Source organism: Ursus arctos, unplaced genomic scaffold, assembly GCF_023065955.2.
Source record: "Ursus arctos isolate Adak ecotype North America unplaced genomic scaffold, UrsArc2.0 scaffold_22, whole genome shotgun sequence".
Lineage (NCBI taxonomy): Eukaryota > Metazoa > Chordata > Mammalia > Carnivora > Ursidae > Ursus > Ursus arctos.
The window spans coordinates 2,250,045-2,270,541 of NW_026622897.1; the positions used below are offsets into that span (position 1 = coordinate 2,250,045).

The following is a 20,497-nucleotide window of genomic DNA, read 5'->3' on the forward strand; positions in this document are numbered from 1 at the left end:
GGGCTCGATCCCATAACGCCGGGATCACACCCTAAGCCGAAGGCAGACGCTTAACCGCTGTGCCACCCAGGCGCCCCTAGTTGGTTCATTTTAAATTAATGTCACTACGCAGTTACTCCTGAATCCAACCCAAGAAATCATGCTCCACTTTTGTAGTGCTCTCTGCGTGTGGACTGATGAGGTTGGGGAATATACGTGAGGTTCAGTGGGGTGGGGTCCGGAGCCGACGACCGAGAAAGAATTCTTGAGACGTCTTTGGTGCAAAATGGTGGTTTATTAAAGCACAGGGACAGGACCCGTGGGCAGAAAGAGCTGCTGCCCCGGGGTTGTGAGGAATGGCCTATTTTATACCCTCAAGTGGGGAGGGGGCTAGGGATAGCGTAAGTCTCTAAGGAATTTTGGAAGCAAGGTCTCCAGGACCTTGAGGGGGCTAGCTATTGTTGGGAAAGGGTCATTTATTACCGTCTAATAAAACCTTAGTCATGAGACCTTTCAGATGTATATCGGTGGGCTATCATGCCATATGATGATTGCGACATGTATCTTGGCGGGGGTGGGGGGCAGTTAGAGATAAAGGAAGTTTCCAAAGGAATTTTTATACGTTAAAGTAGACTTACAGGATCTTAGTGGAGGGGAGGGGGTCAGGCTAGGACTGCCTTTTGCCCTTAGCAAAGTATTAACATTAAGGCAGCTGAATTCCCAGAGGAATGTCACCGTGCCTGTTTCAAGGACTTGTCTGTCAATGGGCTGTAGATAGTAAGAACTGTTTCTTTGTCCTTCAGGGCAGCTGGGAGTGCCTGAAGAATGTTGCATACATCCCATGGGGGGAGGGGTTGCAGGGTGTCAGCTTCTGCTTTGTCTTCAGCTTGCCTTCCTTTCCCTCATCATGGACTTCTCATTGTTTTCCAGTTTTGCGCTGTGGGCTGTGATCTGCTCCCAGGAGCTCCGTGGCTGTGTTACTTTGCTGTGGCCCCTCCTGCACTTCTGTTGATTCTCAAGTGCTTGCTGACATTTAGTTCACTGGCCCAACAGGTTTCCCTGATATGGTGATGTCTGGTGAGTGGGAGGGTGTTTTGTCCTCTTGACAAAGGAGCAGGATACTCTTTTCCTTAATTTCCATTCCCAGCCAGGAAGCCATTTCCACAGGTTTCAAAACAGGCTCATTGTCTCATATGCAAATGATATTCCAGCCCCAGGAAAGCAGCCCTACTTGAAAGTCATCGACTGGATGTGGAGGAAGGTGTGAAAGTGGGTGGAGTACATAGCAATTTTATTCTTAAACCTTCATTTAGTGTCGTTTCACGTGAAAAAATATACATGGAATAGCAGTCCTTCAGCAGTAATAATAATGACAGTAGTAATAACAAAGATGGTGACCCTTTCCTGAGTCAGGGTACCAGGCAGTTAGCTAATCACTTAAGGTATTAGCTTAAATGTATTAGTTAATATATAATCAATAAGTAAAGCAATGAATGTTGCTGCCCCCATTCTACAAATAAGGAAATGTGCCTGCGGTCGCTTGGTTTGTAAACTACAAAGCTGAGACTTGATCCTCGGTCTGTGTGACTCCGAAACTCCTGTGCATTACAGTAATGATGGGAATGCAGATGTCCCCTCTGCCGCACAAGTAGTTCAAGTCTATAACCTGGTCCTACACTTATGAATGGATAGGTTCTTCCAGTTACTGGGTTTAGGAAATAAATTGTTAACTGACCTTTAATCGACGTCTCATAGTGCCTTTATAGACATTTCCCAAAATAGCTTTAAGTAAACAAAATTTCACGTTTCAGAAAAATACACTGATAAAGTAGTACTTCCAAAACTCGCACTGACGCAACAGAAAATAAAAAAATAAAATTGCAATTTTGATTGTAAAAGCATAAAGAAATTGAATTCAGCTTCAAAGGGATGCTGCCAAGGACTTCAAGGGTACCACCGAGATTTTATTAGACCACAGTGATCTGCTTTGGAAGTCTTTGAAGTTAAATACCCCCATGAAACTTGAAAGTATACAGCGTAGAACCTAGAATAAAACTGCTTGGGGCCTCTAATCATCTACTTATATGAATTTTTGAATTGCAAAAGAAAATCATATTTGGACCTTGTGTGTGCGTGTTATTCAGAGCAAACAACAGAGAATTGAGAAATTGTTGACTTTCCGTAAACAAGCTCATCTTGATTAGATAAAACATTACTCTCAAACAGTGGAGACTTTTGTCCAGGAATATGGGCCTAACCCTTAACCACGCAGCTTGTTGGCTGTGTGGCCTCGGGCAAGAGACTTAACTTCTTAGAATCTAGATGTTTCCATCTTTAAACCAGGGTACCATTCCCTACCTTCCACTATGGGTAAAGATGAAGTGAAATTAATAATGCCGAGTGCTGGGAATAGTGAAGAGCACACAGTGTATCTTCAAGAGATCATCATTATGAAGTGTGCTTTTTCAGATTCAAAAATTCAGCATTAAAATCAGAATGTTTGAGATGCATCAGAGTCCGGAGAAAACTCCCAAGTGTCATTCTGCCTGATTTTATTCTTAGCATTCTTTTTCACTTAACAGTTATTTTTCATCCCAATATAACGCATAAAACATAATAGAAAGGGCTTTTTATTTTGTCAGTTCTTGTGTTCTCTCCTTTATTTGGGAAAATAGCTCCTATATTTTGAGATACAAGGTATAATTTTGTATTACCAAACTGTTGCTATAGGAAGTTTGAAAATTTGGAAAATAGGGAAAAAAAATAGAGAAAAAGAAAAAAATGGGATTTTCCCCCATTACTCTAAAATAAGTCTTTAAAAAAAGTTTATTAGTATTATTTTTAAAGATTTTATTTAAGAGAGAGAGAGTGTGGGGCGCCTGGGTGGCACAGCGGTTGAGCATCTGCCTTCGGCTCAGGGCGTGATCCCGGCGTTATGGGATCGAGCCCCACATCAGGCTCCTCCGCTGTGAGCCTGCTTCTTCCTCTCCCACTCCCCCTGCTTGTGTTCCCTCTCTCGCTGGCTGTCTCTGTCTCTGTCAAATAAATAAATAAAATCTTTAAAAAAAAAAGAGAGAGAGAGAGAGAGAGAGTGTGTATGCATGGGGTACAAACGGGGGGGAGGGGCAGAGAGAGAAGGAGAAGCAGACTTCCCACTGAGGAGGGAGCCGGACCCCAGGGTCCTGGGATCGTGACCTGAGCAGATGTTTAACCAACTGAGCCCCCAAGGCACCCCCCAAAATAAGTCTTTTTAAATGTTTTTATGTGCTTCTTTTCTTCTTATGTATTTGCATGTGGTTAATTCAATAAATATTTGATTAACCATTTAATAGGCCTGAACCATGAGTTAGGAAGAGTGATTCACTGCCTGTTCTTACTCCCCATTTTCACAGTGTAATTCGGGGCTTGTCTGTTAATCAGCATGGTTACTGACAGTGTAGGAGCACAGAATGGAACATTCCTTGCAAGTTACTCACATAGGTCCTTTGGTTTTCTTCTTCCTTGTAAATGGGATTAACCTCCTTTGACTGTCTTTGGAAGTCTCCTATGAAATGTCGTTTAGCTGTGGTTCTGTGCTGCCCCCAGGTTTGTGTGGGCTTGGGGTCTCAGACTGTGTGTCTTTGATCTGGCCAGCCCACCTGCTGTTACCCTGCTCCGGTAATAACAAACCTTAGAACTACTGCAGAACCTCTGACATTCTCGACTACATTTGGTGACTTTACCGTCACGTTCCCTGTGTTTTGTATGGTATGCTCATGATTTACCTTCTTTTATTATGATACGCGCAAATAATTTTACTCTATTAACATTGATCTAAACCAAATTGAATCCCCCCCTCCCGCCCCCATCCTCGCCCCTCATCCCCCACCTCCAGCCAAAGTTCTTTCCTGAGTCTCTAGCTGGGCCTTAGGGAAGCTTTTATTCTGATCAAACTAGTAATTCTGTTCGTAGCCAAATAAGATCTTCCTTCCAGAATTTTATTATAGACCCCTATCCTCCTGGTATCAAAATCAAGTCACTTTATAGGAAATGAAAAGGAGCAGCTGTGAGATCACAAATGTCAAGTTTAATTAAAACACTTTTCATTTTCTAGTACTCTGTATACATGACTGTGGATTCTGTGTAAATCTAGAGGTTTCCTAATTACTCTGCTTAGTAATATCAGGGCAGGCTTTGTTTCTACCTGGAAGTGTAGATGCCAGTCCAATTACTGTGGGTCCTCCGGTGAGGATTATTAATCTACTGCAGGATAGTTCTACAAGCTAAGCATCTGCTTCACAAATCTGATTTCCATATAGATTTCAACAGTTACAGTCTTGTTTACTGAAAACACAGCATATTTGGGAAATATGTCACAGCACATAGACTTGGGTTGTAACTTGACAAGCAGAGCTCAATTATGCAAGCCCCAAATATTCAGAATTTGTGGGATGCTGGTGTTGTGAGACATCATCCAGATCATCTGTCCCTCCTTGAGCCCCATAAGGGAAGTTACATACCCATAATCACAGATCCAGTAAACAGTAAAGCCAGGCCTTGAACTCAAATCACCTAATGATGTTGGATCAGGTCCAGCGTATAGTCCTCTAATTAGATTTGCTTTGATTTATACACCTTTATGCACCTTTCATGTACGGATTCTGGGAGCTGACTCTTCTTGCTCATATATTACAAGTAAGGCAGGAAAATTTATCTGACCCCATTCTCTATCAGAATTTCTTAGAGAGCTAGAATAACGTTTTGCAGGTGATTTGTATTAATGCGAGAAAATTGCGTACTGAAAAACAGGAGAGTGGGAATTGGAAAAGATTTACTGTTCACGAAGCAAAGCATTCATATTTTCTCCACAATAACACAAGGGGACCCTTTGTCCTTAGTTTGTGATAAAAGTGTGCAATGTGCTTTGGAACGACCTCGGAATCGAGACACCCGAAAGGTATGCTCACTTTGCTATTTCAGCTACTCAACACCACTCATGTTCTGGTAAATTCTACTTATTAAGTGAACAGCGTTTTCAGATACACTTATTTTATTCAGCCTTAACACAGCTACAGCACTTCTGCCTTCATGACTTTTCTTGATGTTACGAATTATACTCTTATTTACAGAGCAAGGGTAAAGGAGATAAGCGTATAGTTTGTTTTCTTTCGAAGTTGGATCTTCATGCAGGCTAAGAGTCAATACTCATGTAATGTTTTTGTTTGAAACATGTATCTAAATGATGCATCGTAACATTGTTACCTTTACCTTGTAGATAGACTCAATTGGTTTCGTTTGCAGGAACTTTGTAGATTCATCAGCCTAGAACCATTTTTGTTGATTTTCCTCTTTTCTCATCATATTTACTAATACAGTCCTCTTAAAGCCCTCATCAGCTTAGCACAGGAAAGAACATCGGTGATAAGAGGGGAAGGGAGTCATATGTCATTACCTAATTGAGGTTCCTCTCTTCCTGTGGCCATCAGTCAGGTTTAGACTCCTGATGGATATTGCATGAGGGGTAAATAAGCAAATATCCTAGCATTGTTCAAAAGCAAAGTGTATTCCCTAAGTCCCTGATACTTTCTTAACATTGTGACTTAGATTCGGTGATCTAGAAAGGAGCTAGTATAACATAGGGATTAAGCAGTTGACCTTGAAGCCAAGCTGGAGAGTTTGAATTCCAATTCTATTTTGTATTTCCCATCTGACTTGCATTTGTTAACCCTTTGGACCTAAAATATACACCAGCTTCCTAGAGTTGTTGTCAGAACTAAATGCAGTAATCCATGCAGAGTGCTTAGTACATGCACGGGACATGGTGAGTGGGCAATGATAGTGTAAGGTGAAACGAGGATGAGGATGATGCAGATGGGACTGCTTCTAACCGTAAGCTTTGAAGCCCAGAGAGCTTGTTGTGCAAAACCACCTTCTGCTCTTAGAAAATGTCCTGCTGTGTTGGCTGGACTGAGTACCTGCCTCAAAGTAAAAGGGGGGTGGAAAGAGAGCAGAGCGTTCCACTGGAGGGAGAGAACGTCTTATCAGGATCTATAAAGTAAAACTGTGTGCTTGAGTCTTGGTATCTGTAAATAACTTTTCATCCTACTTGTAAGAGTTACATTTCTCTAGGGAGTACTGTGGTGGGTGAGGATCTTAAAAATCGTATGGAGTGACCTTTCTACTTGTAAGGAAAACTAGCGGAAGAAGGGAAAAGAAAACCTCCAATTGTCAATAAGGACCATAATGCTTAGTAACAGCTAACTCACTGTAGCTCTCAAATTGAAAAAAACAGTTTGTAAAGCTTTGAAAGGCTTCTGAAGAATGAAAAAGCCAAATCCTAAGATTTTAGTTTTAAGAGGGACAAACGATTAAATGTAAGTTTTGTTTTCTTTTGTTTTACGAAATGCACTCTTTTTGCGAACAGTCTTAGCAAGGACATGAAGTTACATGTATTTTACAGGGTTCAGTTTATTTGAATATACAAACTGGATTCAGCCAAGTTAATGTTTTGTTGTATGTGTCCTAATTTTGTTGTTAGGTCATAATGTTTGCCAGGAGGGGGTGGTCGTAGATTTGATAAGTGCTCAAACATTTATGGAGTAACAAGTGTGTATTAGGTATTGCTAGATGCCTGAATACAAGGCACTTGACCTTCTAGAGGGAGCACCACGGACTGTGCTCCCGTAGTGTTTTGTACAGGCTTATTTTAGGGCAACGTAGATAATATTGTCAGGAACGATCTGTGTGTCTGTTGCACACAGCGAACTCTGCATTTTTAAGGCAAGGTGTTATGCTTTTCTCATTGTTGTTTCCCAGAACCTGACATAAAAGAGCTTCTTAATAAATTTAGGTAAGTATTGAGCTGTTGAGTTGTAAGAATAGAGAAGGTTAAAATGTCTGCGCGTGGACTTGGGCTTATCTAAAATGGAGTACCAGGGACCAGATTTACCCTTCCATATGGAACAGCTAAAAGAAGAGACAAAGATACACGAAGCAGAAGTTCTCAAGACATTGAACATCGGACACTGAAGGATCTTGATTCCTGAGATGAGTCTGGAGAATGGGGGACCAAACCATTTCCTCGTAGCAGTGGGCTTCCAGAGTGCAGGCCACACTGCAGAGGAGAGAGCTGCTTGAGAGGACGGCCCAGGCCATCTGCAGAAGACCCAGCTGGAGGACTGGGAAGAATTCTGATCAGTATTCTGGAAAAGGAAGTTATTTGGGAATAGGGCAAGAACTACCCAGAGGGATTAGCGGGAACAGCATCTACTTTCACACCGGTTCTGCAGGAGTACCTTTTTCTACCACTCAGAGTGGAACGCATGACTGATGGTACATCAGGTGCAGAGCTCAAAGAGGTCTTAACTCAGTAGGAAGGCAAACTGATCCTAAAGTAAGTGGTGCCTTGTTTCCTCCATACAAGGGTTGAAAGCAAGACCCAAAAGGATCAAACTATTTCAGCAATTAACCTCATCTCCGTTACAGCTTTAGGCAAGATTCACACTGTCTGGTGTGTTGGACAGACCCTAATGGGGCCCCCGCCCCCATGAATATCCACCTTGTAGTGTTCACTCCACAGTGGAATTCCCTCCCGTCAGTCAGATGGCTCTAAGGAGGTGAGTCTTTCTACAACCTGAGCATGCTGGGAGGCAGATATTCCTGGCCCAGCCCCCGATGGGACTGCAGCTCAGGTGGAGCCCTGATTACAGCGTTGGGAAATTCTGAGCAGAGTACCCATCTGTGCGTGGGTACAGAATGAATTTGTGCTGCCTTACGCTGCTAAGTCTATGGTAATGTCTTATGCAGCAAAGCAAACTAGTATTTTTGACATCCAAACATCATGACCAGAGAAGGAGGAAAATAACTCCCCTAATGAGAAGAAAACTGACCCATCACTGACCAAGGAATGACAGAGGGGATAGAATTAGTAGACAAGGGTTAAAACAGTAATATGACTATAGGCTCTATGTTCAAGGAACTAGAGGAAGGATTGAACATGGTAGATATAGACATGAAAGATATAAAAATGACCCACATTTAAGTTCTAGACACAGAAACCACAATGTATTAGGCGGAATAGATGGAATTCACATCTACTGTCAAAGACAAGATTCCTGAGTTTGAAGATACAGCAGCAGAAACTTCACAATGAAACACACAGAGGAAAAGAAGGTGGAAAAGTACAATGAGCACAGCATTAAGGAGTCGTGGGATGACTTCAGGTGGCCTAACATACGTAGAACTTGAGTCCCTGCTGGAAATTTCTTTTCATCAGTGGTAGCAAAAGTAGCTGATTTGTTGGCTGCTCTCTGTCTGGGTATCAGAGAATCTCTGTATAAATTTGTACAGATCCCTACCTTTGCATCTGGATCTAGCCAGTGAGTTTTATTTAAAACAAAGCTGTAGCAATTCTGAATTACTTTCAACATCGTGTTGGTAGACTGTGAGTATCCTTGACAAAATTTGTCTCGTTGCGATGAAACTTGTGTTACTTAGGTTTTGTCGTACTCAGAACTGCTTCAGTATTTTGTTGTTGTTGTCTGTTGCCCATTCCTCCCTTCTGACACAGTGCTTTTGGGAAATCGCCGCTTTCCTCCTTTCAGCCTACGTGGATCGGGTGGGGTGATTCCCACCCTTACTTCACGGGAAGTCCATGATGGATTCTGCCCCCTGGCTACAGTGGTGGGTTCAAAACAGGCATTTCCACCTTTAGGCTCAGGAGGATCTTGGGCAAGTCTTTGACTTCGCTGGTTGGAAGAGAGCGGCTTTCTCTTTCTCTCTAGATGCAAAGCTGAGCCTGGAGGTGACGAGCTGCCGCAGCTGTTTTGTGACCAGAACTTGACCACTTGATGTCCTGTGAGAGAATGAGCCTCCAGATCAAAAAGAGTAGAGTAGGTTGGAGGATGGGAAGGAAGAGGGGAGGAGGAGGAAGACCACCACCACCAATAAAATCCTTTCAGTTTTAGCCAGTTTTTGTCAGATTTCTTTCTCTCATAACTGAAGGAATGCTAAGAGGGATAGCTTTATTCACTACATCTCAGTTTTGTAATTTATCACTCTGAAAGAGGAGGATGAGACCTGGACCCATAATCTAGAGAAGCATCACTCACTGACTTGTAGACACCTCTACTAGTTTTCTATAGATGTGTGCACAAATATAAAAAAATAATTGGAAAGGTTTTTTATTGTTGTTTTTTAATTTCAAAAGCAGGCACTGATAGAATACCTACTAGGGCTTATGGAGAGTGAGGAGGGTGCACTTACTAATTATTATGGATCTAAACAGTTCACTTTGGGTATTGATTCCAGATAGCACAATCCTGTGTTAAACTGTTTTAGTATGTATGTGAGCAGCGTGTCCAGGTCTTCCGTCCCAGTTTCATCTAAGAAGACCATATTTTGGAAAACCAGTGCTTTTGATCACTGAGCCAAAACTCCAACCACTAACTGTTTGGTTTATGGGTATCATTGACTCAGAAATAGATTCTTGATGCTCTTCCTGCTGGTGAATCCTCATGCAGCATTGGAGTTTGGGGGTGAAGCTTTCTTTTATTTCTTTTTTCTTTTTTTTTAAGAGAGAGAGGGAGAGAGTGAACGAGCATGAGCTGGGGAGATGGGGGAGAGGCAGAGAGAGAGAACCCTAAGCAGACTCCAAGCCTGACGTAGTGCCTGATGTGGGGCTCGATCTCAAGAGCCTGAAGTATGACCTGAGCCGAAATCAAGTCAGACGCTTAACCGACTGAGCTACCCAGGCACCCCTTGGGGGTGAAGCTTTATGCCTTCCCTGGAGGTAAACCTGGCAGATGGGATCATTTGTCAAGATGGAAAACATAACTGCATAAATAGTGATTGGCAAAATTATTTAGATGTATTAGGCCTGGCCTTGTTCTAAGGTAATTTTGATGAGTTCATGTAGTTTAATGGTATAATTAGTATACCCAGAAAGAGACGGTCTCCACTGAAATCTGGGTTCTTCCATTCACTACTGGGTATATAAGTTTTAGTATCCCTCCTCTGCTTTGTAATGGCAACTCCAATATTTCCCCTGCCTCGGTCATGGTGTGATTTTAAAAATATGATGAGGGGCACGTGGCTGGCTCAGTCGGTGGAACATGTGACTCTTTATCTCAGAGTTGTGAATTCAAGCTCCACGTTGGGTGTAGAGATTACTGAAACAAAAATCTTAAAAAATATTTTAAAAATATGAGATCATTCATTTCAAGGACTATACAAATACAAAATGTTGTATTTACATGTTTTTTTTTTTTTCCTTTTATATTGCTAAGTAACTCACCTTTACTTTTTTCACACCCTAAAGCATCAGTGGATAATGGATCTCAGACTCCTTTCCTAGAAAATGAAAAAGTAATCCCGAGGCTCAGGATACTTAGTGAGCAGTGAGTGGAAGATCCCACAGCTGAGTGTGTTTTCTGTCAATATTGTCAGTTCATCATAGCTCCCATATTAGTAGCTTATAAACTGCTTATCTCCATCCATTTATAGACCTCTACAGACCAGTAGTGATGGGTTTAGAGTGTGCTTTTATAATCTTGGGTGTTGAGATTGTTGAATTGTGTCTCTGTGTTAGCTCTTTTTCCCTCTTCTCTCTCATCTGTTTGTTAGTATCCGCGGATAGATGTGTGGGCATCTCGTGGAATTCTGCAAGGTGCCAACACATTTCTATGAGTCGTTACTATGCTGCTCTTTCTAGTCCAACTCTGCATTTTAAGTGTTTGTCATTATCATGGGAAAATACCTTCCCAATCAAAATAAGGCATTCAGAGAAAGAGAAAAAAAAAATTTGATGCCACGAGATGAGTGTTAAGATTTTCCAGTCTCTGGCTGTACAAGTAACATAGATGAGTTTCCTCATCTATACATTGAGGAAAGTATTTGGTTTGACCATTTCTAAGGTACTTTCCAAACCTTAAAATTGATAGCACTTTGTTGTTCTTTTCATTTTGGGCTTATTTTTAGACACATTTGTGCCTGGACGTTGCTTTTGTAAGAATATGGCTATAAGATTAAATCACTAGTATGTATGCTGTCTTTTGCTGCCGTATGCATTGCTGGTTATTTTCAAACACTGGAGAAAGCAAGTGAAACCAATAAAAGCAAGCAGTTGCGAACAATAGTTCTTTATTACGTGACACCAAATAAACAGGTTTACAAAATATGAAGCTCTCTAAGATGTAGACTGTATTGAATAACCACATTTCCAGGTGAGGGGTTTTTCTGTAAATGAGTGTAAGAATTGACCGACAGTGCAGTGTTTCACACAGTGACTTGAGTATAGTACCTGCGTTTCTTACTCTTTGTTCTGGAAGCAAAACCAGTATTAGTCATTACTAACATTATTTTACATACTAGCAAACATTAATTATAGATTTGGCAATTAAAAATTAATCTCTCAAAAAAGCAATTTTCAAAAAAGTTTTTATTTCCTGGAGCACCTGGGTGGCTCAGTACCTTAAACGTCTGCCTTCGGCTCAGGTCATGATCTCAGGGTCCTGGGATCTCAGGTCCATGGGCTCCCTGCTCAGCGGGGAGTCTGCTTCTCCCTCTGCTGTTCCCCTCTCTCGTGTTCTCTTTCTCTCAAAAAGATAAATTAAAACCTTTAAAAAAAACATTTTTATTTCCGACTAGAACAGTATATCTACCACTAAACAAAACATAATAATAAATGAAACTAGATACCTGGTTATAAATAAAATTTAACCTGTTTTTTCCAAAACATTTATTCGATTATTTTTCTTGAATAGATATTACCTAATTTGTGCTGTTTGCTTTATACTGAATTTGGAATATTTAGAAAATCATCTTCATGATTCTCTTCTTCGTGTAATTGGAGTTGACTTAAAATGGAATTTATACATTTCCCATTCATTAACAATGCAGTATCAATCTTAGCTATGAAGAGGAATGAGTCATAACCATGTCCAAAGCTAAAATCAATAGTTTTAGAAACTTCTTATAGAGAAAATAAAATGTATTTAGTTATTTACTACCCTAGTTCTGCTCTTCCAAATGTTTGCCTTACACCCATGGAAATGAATGATCTGGTTAAGAAAATCAGCAGTCCGAAGGAGGAAAGGCAAAGGCAAACTTGGGATCAGACGGTCACTGGCCATGGTTGGAGGCAATGTGGGCAGCAGGGGCTCTCTGGTGAGAGTCCTGAAAATGCTCAGTCCCTGCTGCCAAGAAAAAGGAGTGTCCCATGAAATGCAAATGTGGAAGAAAGGGTGAATGAAGGGATTTTTAAATTTAAATTTTATTTTTGTTTTTAAGGGTCTCGTGTTTTAATGGTTAAGCCTGAACCATTGACATTTAGTTTTCTGAGTGGAAAATTATTTCTGAGTCTTTTTCCCTGACCCAATAAATTCAGTGCAAATTTATTGAACACCTACACTGTATCAGATACATTTTAAACTGGTTACAGGAAAGATAAATCCAGTGTCTAAGAACATAGCTGAGAAGTGTTTCTTAGGCGTCTTCGATAGCGTTTGGAAATTACGTTAAGGTTATGGGACTACAGTTTTGTGCTAGGAAAATTCATATTCCCTCAAAACGGGATTCTGGTCACACTTCAACGCTCCTTTTCATTTAGGGTTCTCAATAACTACTCTATGTAGAGCTTCGGAAGTGGATGATGTTAAACATCTGGGTTTAAGCCTTTGTAGACATGCCATGTAGGCATGTGTAACAGGGACAATGACGCTTACCCCATAGTGTCCTTTCAGAAATGGAAGGACCTCCTGCATGCACATCCCTGAGCATTTTATTGGCGTGCAGAATGCTTCCGTGGTTAAATGCATACGTCAGATAATAACGCATAATGGAATTTTTGAAACTACTTATAACTACATGATACTAAAAGTAATGCATTTCAACCTTATGTGATGAAATAAATGCAGTATTTTAGGGGAAATATATAGTACTAATGGCCATATTAGAAAACAAAAAAATTGAAAATTAATGAACTTATGGCTTAAGTTATTTTTGATCAGGGTGAAATTCCTATAACAGGAACATAATCATTGTGAAGCAAGGAGTTCGGTGGCACTGAGCACCTTCATGGCATTGCCACGCTCCGCTCTCTGCCGCTTCTCATTGTCGTGACCCTTGAGAGAACTCTGTTCCTCATGGGCAGTCCCTGTCCCTTCTGCCCTCCACCCAGGCCCTGGCAGCCACCTATGTACTTTCCGTCTCAATGGATTCACCTGTTCTAGGTGTTTCATATAAATGTCATCATAAACTAGGACACTTTTCTGCCTGTCAAATGAAGTCATTTTTATAAGAATAACATAGGGTAACAATAAACCTAGAGAAATTAGGACAGGTTAATAAAGTTTAAGACTGAAATCTGTGAAATTGAAATCAATGTTACATAAAGAAAAAAAGAATAAAAGCTTGTTGAAATGAATCAAAGCATGTGGGAAGAGAGAGAGACACACACAAAAAGAATATTAGGAATAATTACTGATATAATTTATAGAGAAGACTCTATCAAGTTTTTATGGTAAACCGATGAGACATAAATGAATAGTGAACTTGATTGCTGTACAGAGAAATGAGATGAAGACTACTGCACGAAACCACTTGTGAGCAAAGCTGAAGCACCTGCCTTTGTTAGTCACTGCAGATTCGCCTAACCAGTTTGCAAAATACTTGAGCTTTTTTTTTTTTTTTGTGAAATTGAGCATGCACATTCCTTACTCTCTTGTCATTCTTTTACTAAAAATACACCTTAAGCTTGCTGTCACATTGATGTACTAGAAAATATGCAAAAATGTCCATAACAGTACTGAATATAAATGAAAATAGAAAAATAAAGGAAAAATCCCTTGGTACATACACACATTATAGAGCCCTGCAAGTAAATGAGACGCATCTATGAAATAATCGTGGGATCATCATCTTAGGTGAAAGGCAGGTCACAGAAGACTGAACCCAGCATGCTAGCCCACAAAACTAAGCCCAGTATTGAAGGATACACCCATTTGTGATTCAAAGATGGCACTGTGGTGATCAACACTGAAGTTCATGGTGGTGATCATCTGGGGTTGAAGACCAAGGGAGTAGCCCAAAAGTGGATTATAGGCTATTTGTAGTATTCTTTTTCTAAGGTTCTGAGTTCACAATGGTACTTTCATTTTTATAATTCATAACTTACCTAAAAGGTGTACGAGTGATTATATCCGATTTTTTAATTTAAATTCAATTAGCCAATATATAGTACATCATTAGTTTCAGTTGTAGTGTTCAGTAATTCATCAGTTGTATTTAACACCCAATGCTCATCACATCACATGCCCTCCTTAATGCACATCACCCAATTACCCCATCCCCTTATCCACCGCCCCTCCAGCCACACTCAGTTTGTTTCCTATGATTAAGAGTCTCGGGGCGCATGGGTAGCGCAGTCATTAAGCGTCTGCCTTCGGCTCAGGGCGTGATCCTGGCGTTCCGGGATCGAGTCCCACATCGGGCTCCTCAGCTGGGAGTCTGCTTCTTCCTCTCCCTCTCCCCTGCTGTGTTCCCTCTCTTGCTGGCTGTCTCTCTGTCACATAAATAAATAAAATCTTAAAAAAAAAAAAAAAGTCTCTTATGGTTTGTCTCCCTCTCTGATGACTTCCCATTCTGTATTCCCTCCCTTGCCCTGTGATCCTTTGCGCTCTTTCTTATATTCCACGTATGAGTGAAACCCTATGATAACTGTCTTTCTCTGATTATTTCGCTTAGCATAATCTCCTCCAGTTTCATCCCTGTTGATGCAAATGGTAGGTATTCATCCTTTCTGGTGGCTGAGTAATATTCCATTGTATATATGGACCACATCTTCTTTATCCATTCATCTGTTGAAGGGCATCTTGGCTCTTTCCATAATTTGGCTACTGTGGACATTGCTGCTATGAACCCTGGGGTGCATGTGCCCCTTCGGATCACTACATTTGTATCTTTGCGGCAAATCCCTCATAGTGCAATTGCTAGATCATAGGGTAGTTCTATTTTTAACTGACTGTTTTCTAGAGTGGCTGCACCAGCTTGCATTCCCACCAACAGTGCACGAGGGTTCCCCTTTCTCCGCATCTTCACCAACACTTGTTGTTTCCCGACTTGTTAATTTTAGCCATTCTGACTGGTGTGAGGTGGTATCTCATTGTGGTTCTGATTTGTGTTTCCCTGATGCCGAGTGATGTTGAACGTTTTTTCATGTGTCTGTTGGCCATTTGTATGTCTTCTTTGGAGAAATGTCTACTCGTGTCTTCTGCCTATTTTTTGACTGGATTATTTATTTTTTGGGTGTTGAGTTTGGTAAGTTCTTTATAGATCTTGGATACTAGCCCTTTGTCTGATATGTCCGATTTTACATATTTAAAAAATAAAGTGATAATAGTTTTAGAAATTCATGAGGACCAAGATAATGGAGGAAATTATTTTATATTGTTATATAGTATGACCAGTAAACGTTAACTATTATTGTCACTTTTCTCTCAGAGGTCTTAAAGTTTTTAACTCTCTCAGTAAAAACCACTTTACATAGTCCTAACATATATAATCTTTAAATTATGTTAGTACCACTACTCTAAAAATTATATTGTACCAATATATTACCTATATTATAAATGCATAAAATATATAATATAATCAAAATATGAGATGAACAATATTTTAAAATTAATAAGTTTCATATATTAATGGTACTTAATTCCATACTAGTGAGTGTAAATTTCTATTTCTAATGGTGCCCTAGGTACTTCAGAACCTTTTTATTTAACTTCTTTATAGAGAGTTTAGATTATTGTTTTCATTTCATAATGTGGGCTGATGAAAAACTCATTTTAGGATAAAAAGAAGCATCAATTCTTTCGTATGCATTATTAGGAATTATTTTTAATGTATAGTTCCTTTACAAAGTTATTTTAAAGCTAATTGGCCATTTTTAGAGGATTAATTTCAGGAAAGCTGACAAAAGGATCCATAAATCTGTATAATGGTTTACAGTGTGTAGCCACGTGCTGAAAACGTGTGGAAGTGAGAGGTCACCCACTCCTCCAGGAATGACCACTCTTCCTGAAGTTACTGGCATGTGTTCACTTGAAATGACAGAGGATTCACATTTCAATCAGATTATTAAATGTCACAAAACTTTTGTCTTTAAAATTTGGATGAAAAAACATTTAAGTTCTAATACTTTCTTCCTGCAGCAAGTGATTTTTTTTGTTTGTCTTTACTTTGGGTACCTTAATTTTGTAAGTGGAGAACCCTGGCTGACCACCCCACATCTGGGTCTCAGGAGTGGTAGCTTTTACTTTAGGGGTCACTGGTATTCCTTCAGAGTTTCAGTAGCCTGCTATATAGAACCCATTTGGTTCAAGTATTTATTCACTCAACTATTTATCAAACCAACTGTGTTTCAGACAATGTGTTGGGATGTGAAGAAGCATCAGACATGATCCCTGGCCTCAAGCACCTTCCAGCCTGGTGGGGAAAGCAGGTGAGTAATGCAATTTAATGTCATTTGCTAAACACTATTTTGAAGATATTCCTGTGGTGCTATGAAGTCCATTCATTTATCTTCACAACACTCCATGAGGTCAGTGGAATGCCTACTCTTATTTCATTGTTTAGGTAAAAACACTGAAGAGTTACAGGATTCACGTCGGCCCCGAGACTGTCAGATAACTGCGCTAACCGCAGAGCCCAGGCTCCTGGTTTCTAGTACACTGTTCCTTGCACAGCTTGGTACTTGCTACGTTGATTTCCTAAGCCTGAGCACATCTGAGAGAAATGTTCTGCCTTTCTTTCAAATCCCATGTATTCTTTTCTTTGTGAGGTTCTAAATGTGAAATTTCGTGTTTTTAAAAAACTCCTGTTGCTGTAAGGAAGGAACCATGTTGGTAGTGTGCATGAGGGCTCGTGAGGGCTCATGAAACAGTAACAACTGCAAGACATTTCTGTAACAGGATGTTTTAAACGATCATCTTGAGCTGTGATTCACAACCCCTTTCAAAACGTAGCAAGGTCGTCATAAAGAACTAAGCTCGGATATTAAGGTATCATTAGAAATCTGTCTTGCACCAGCTGGGGAAAACCAACAACAATAACTTTTAGGTCATGTTAAGCCTAACTTTTGTGATGTTGCAATGGGCATTGTCCGTATTTTCCACTCTTGCATTGCATACTAGTCAGGACAATATAACCATATTTTCAGAAGTTCTCAAGGGAGCCAGAATTTTTAGAAAGAACTGTTAATCACCTAAAAGAAATTGCAATCATTAATTAGCAAAAAAGATCATAGTAATGAAATTACCATAAAATTTAAAGAGCATGAAAAGAATTTCGAAAACATATTTTATATATTAATTTGAAGTGTAGTAATGATTTCCTATTAAAACCTAAAGCTCTCTCAATTTGAATATAATCTCTTCTCATGAGCTATAGCTTTCCAGTCTGTATAAGAGAGATTTTCAGGAGAGAATATTTCATTGAAAGTGTTTTAGCATCGAAATTTCCAAACAATCAATCTCTTCTTCATTTTCTCACATCATTTGGTTACATTCGTAAATCATCTGAAATGTTAAGCTTAGGTTATTATGATCTAATATGAAATAAATCACCACTGAAGTATTTTTCCCCAAAATTTCATAAGTTTTTACTGAAAGAAAGGGTATGTGATAAGGCAAAATCCAAATACCCTCTTGCGTTAGGTTGATTAGGATTTAAATAAAATATTAGGCCTCTCAATTTCTTCCCCTACACTGACCAGAAAGGAAGTTAGGAACTAAAAAGTCTCGAGGTCAGTGAGGTGGATATAAAAATGTGGCCAGATCTGGGATGCTCAGTGGTACTTCGCCTGTGGCAGGTAAACGTTTTCTATGTGGTTGTTACCTTTCTTAGCTAGAGTATAAAAGTTGTACATTTCATCAAATTTCCTGTGTACCAACTCTGATCCTGAGTCCAAACACACAAAGAAATAGCTAGGTGCTAGTGTGTCATGGTGTCAGAGTAGAGAATCCTTAGAAACCTCCTCTTTTAGCTGCTTTGTGTTTCAGATCAGGGAAGTTAACCCAACAAGTGACCTGTTGCAAAGTCACATTGATATTTGAGGGGAGAATTAGAATTAGAACCCAGGACACTCTTAACTCAGAGCATTTTCTCCTCTGTTTTATTCCTTTCACTGGTCCTCCTTTTATTCACTATGGAGCATATGTTCTTTAAGAGCCTATGTTTGTAAAAATACAAACTGCAAATATTTAATATTGATTCTTTTCTTTCAAGTCTTCCATGTCTTTATTTTTGGTGTCATGAGTAGATAGGCTTTGACGTGTTACTTTTGATGAGCACCTTGGGGAATATGTGTTCATCCAGGCCTGTCTTCACCTCTCAGTAGAAAATGAATGTGGATTAACATGGTGCACAGTGAAGTTTTCTCCTTCTCCCACTTCCCACTCATGCACACGCACACGTGCGTGCACACACGCACACACGGTGATTTCACTGTGACCAAAGCCCTACATTGTCCACAAACAGCCTGTCCCTTTAGGGAATGAGACTATGAAGCAGAGGCAGACACCAGGCAGGACCGGGATCCCCTTCCTCTGTGAACAGGTAGGTTTACGTTCGATGCTCAGAGATCCAGTGTGTGAATGAACATGGCTGCCTAGAGTAGCAGAGCAGAGGTGTCTTCTCCTTGGCCACTTCTTGAACTTGCACGTCTTTAATCTCCCACGGAAGAGCCACACCTCTTAGCGGCTTCGTGTTCTTGTGAGGGCTTACCACGGATTTTGTGCCATTCTCGTTGAGCCTGGACTGAGAAGCTCTGACCGTCTGTAAGCCTTACGTGCTGCCCTTGACCGGTGCATGGGGCCCTGGCTAATGGGGGGGGACGTGAACTGTGGACAGCTTTCCATCACATCCCCGCTCAAACTTCAGAACCCGTGGCATAGTTAGAGAGTCATAGTAAAACCATTATAAATGTAATGTTTTCCAGGACATTTTGTTCTCTTTTTAACTCTACTCACCTCTAAGCTTCATATTCCATTACTGGCTTACTTTTGAAGAAAGCTAAATAGCACTCTTTGGTGCAGCAATCTTTTTTTTTTAATAATAATTTAATTCTGATTCTTTCCATTACAAAGCTAATAATACACATTTCATGATGTGAAGTCCTTTTAAAATATCAGCATGCAGAAAATGTTCTTTACCATTTTAATTAATGTGCCTGTCATATTCTGAATATTCTGAAATACTTTCAAGGGGTGTGAAGTATTAGGTACATAAATAAATGAAAATATTCATTGTTGCATTTCATTAGCACTCAGGCAATGAATAGAAAAGGAAATTTCCATAAATTGATGTATTGAGTTTTCAGGTCATTCATTTTACTGAAGCCTATAATTTTCCATCTTGAGTATTCCCTTGATCAAGTAATTTACCTGTTTCTTAATAAGGCCCTTGTAGAAGCACTGAGAACTACAGGAACGTGTAAGGGGCAAGTGCCTGTGTGTGTCTGTGTCTGTGGTTCTGGAATGACCTCCGTCCGGGATGAGATGTTTGCTTTGTAGATTTATGGTAGAGATGATGGACGGGCTGGCGCTCCACCCATGGTGGGTGGGAGGCACGTACTGGTACCAGGACACCACAGATGCCCTGCAGGGCAGCTGGGCAGATGGGAAGGAGTTTGAGTCTGGAGCCCTGCACATGTCTCCCACTGCTGGAGAGATGCAGGACCACCTCAAAGCAGGAAGGACGTTCCCTCCCCCACTGCTCTTTCCTCTCCCTTTCACATTGTTGGCCACTTCCTTGTGTTGGCAGGAATTGAGAAGGCCAGCTGGCCTGGGAGCCTGGCGTCCCGGCTCTAGACTGCAAGGCGGGGTGAAGAAGGGTTATGTCAGGTCTGTGAAGGATTAGGAAAGTGGCCAGCTCCGAGGCTCTCACCCACGTATGAGAGCGAACTATGGTCATGGATATTCACCTCGCCATTGTTTCCACTTATTAAGCACTGGAAGCAGCTTAAATGTTCAACAAGACGATGGAGAAATACAGGAAAAAATGAGTAGGTTAGTGCTTCATGTTGACGTCAAGTAGATCAACATAAAAATATAAAGTTGAAAAAATTCAAATTACTACATAATGTGTGAATCTCAGTTCACTTATGTACGGTCACAAAACACAAATAACACTGTGCCGATGCTCATGGAACGAGCAAGAACAAGTAGAGACGGCGCTGCTTTTAGGAAAGCTGGTGATGAGTGCAATTCAGGTAAAATTCACAGGGGTTTTACTGTATCCACCGTGTGTTTGTTAAAAAAAAAAAAAACAAAAAAAAAACAACGGAGTCAAACACAGCAACATGGTAGGGTTCATCATCGATCGATGGCCAGTGCATAATGCTTATTATATTATTGTCTGTGATTTTTGAATGTTTGAGTTATCTCAGAGTTTTAGAAAAGACGCACAAAACTGTCAGGTATCCCTCGATGTCCCTGCTTCCCAGCAGTTACAACTTGGGCAGTCACCTGTTGTCACCTGCCAC

General features: G+C 40.4%; 1 long non-coding RNA gene across 1 annotated transcript in view; it reads left to right on the forward strand.

Moving 5' to 3' along the window:
- Window positions 1-20,253, forward strand: part of LOC125282526 (uncharacterized) — a 240,704-nt gene extending 220,451 nt beyond the window's left edge. The window contains exon 6 of the long non-coding RNA XR_007189637.2: window positions 16,380-20,253. This is a non-coding gene — a long non-coding RNA (uncharacterized LOC125282526). The remainder of the gene's footprint in view (window positions 1-16,379) is intronic.
- The last annotated feature ends 244 nt before the right edge of the window (window positions 20,254-20,497 follow it).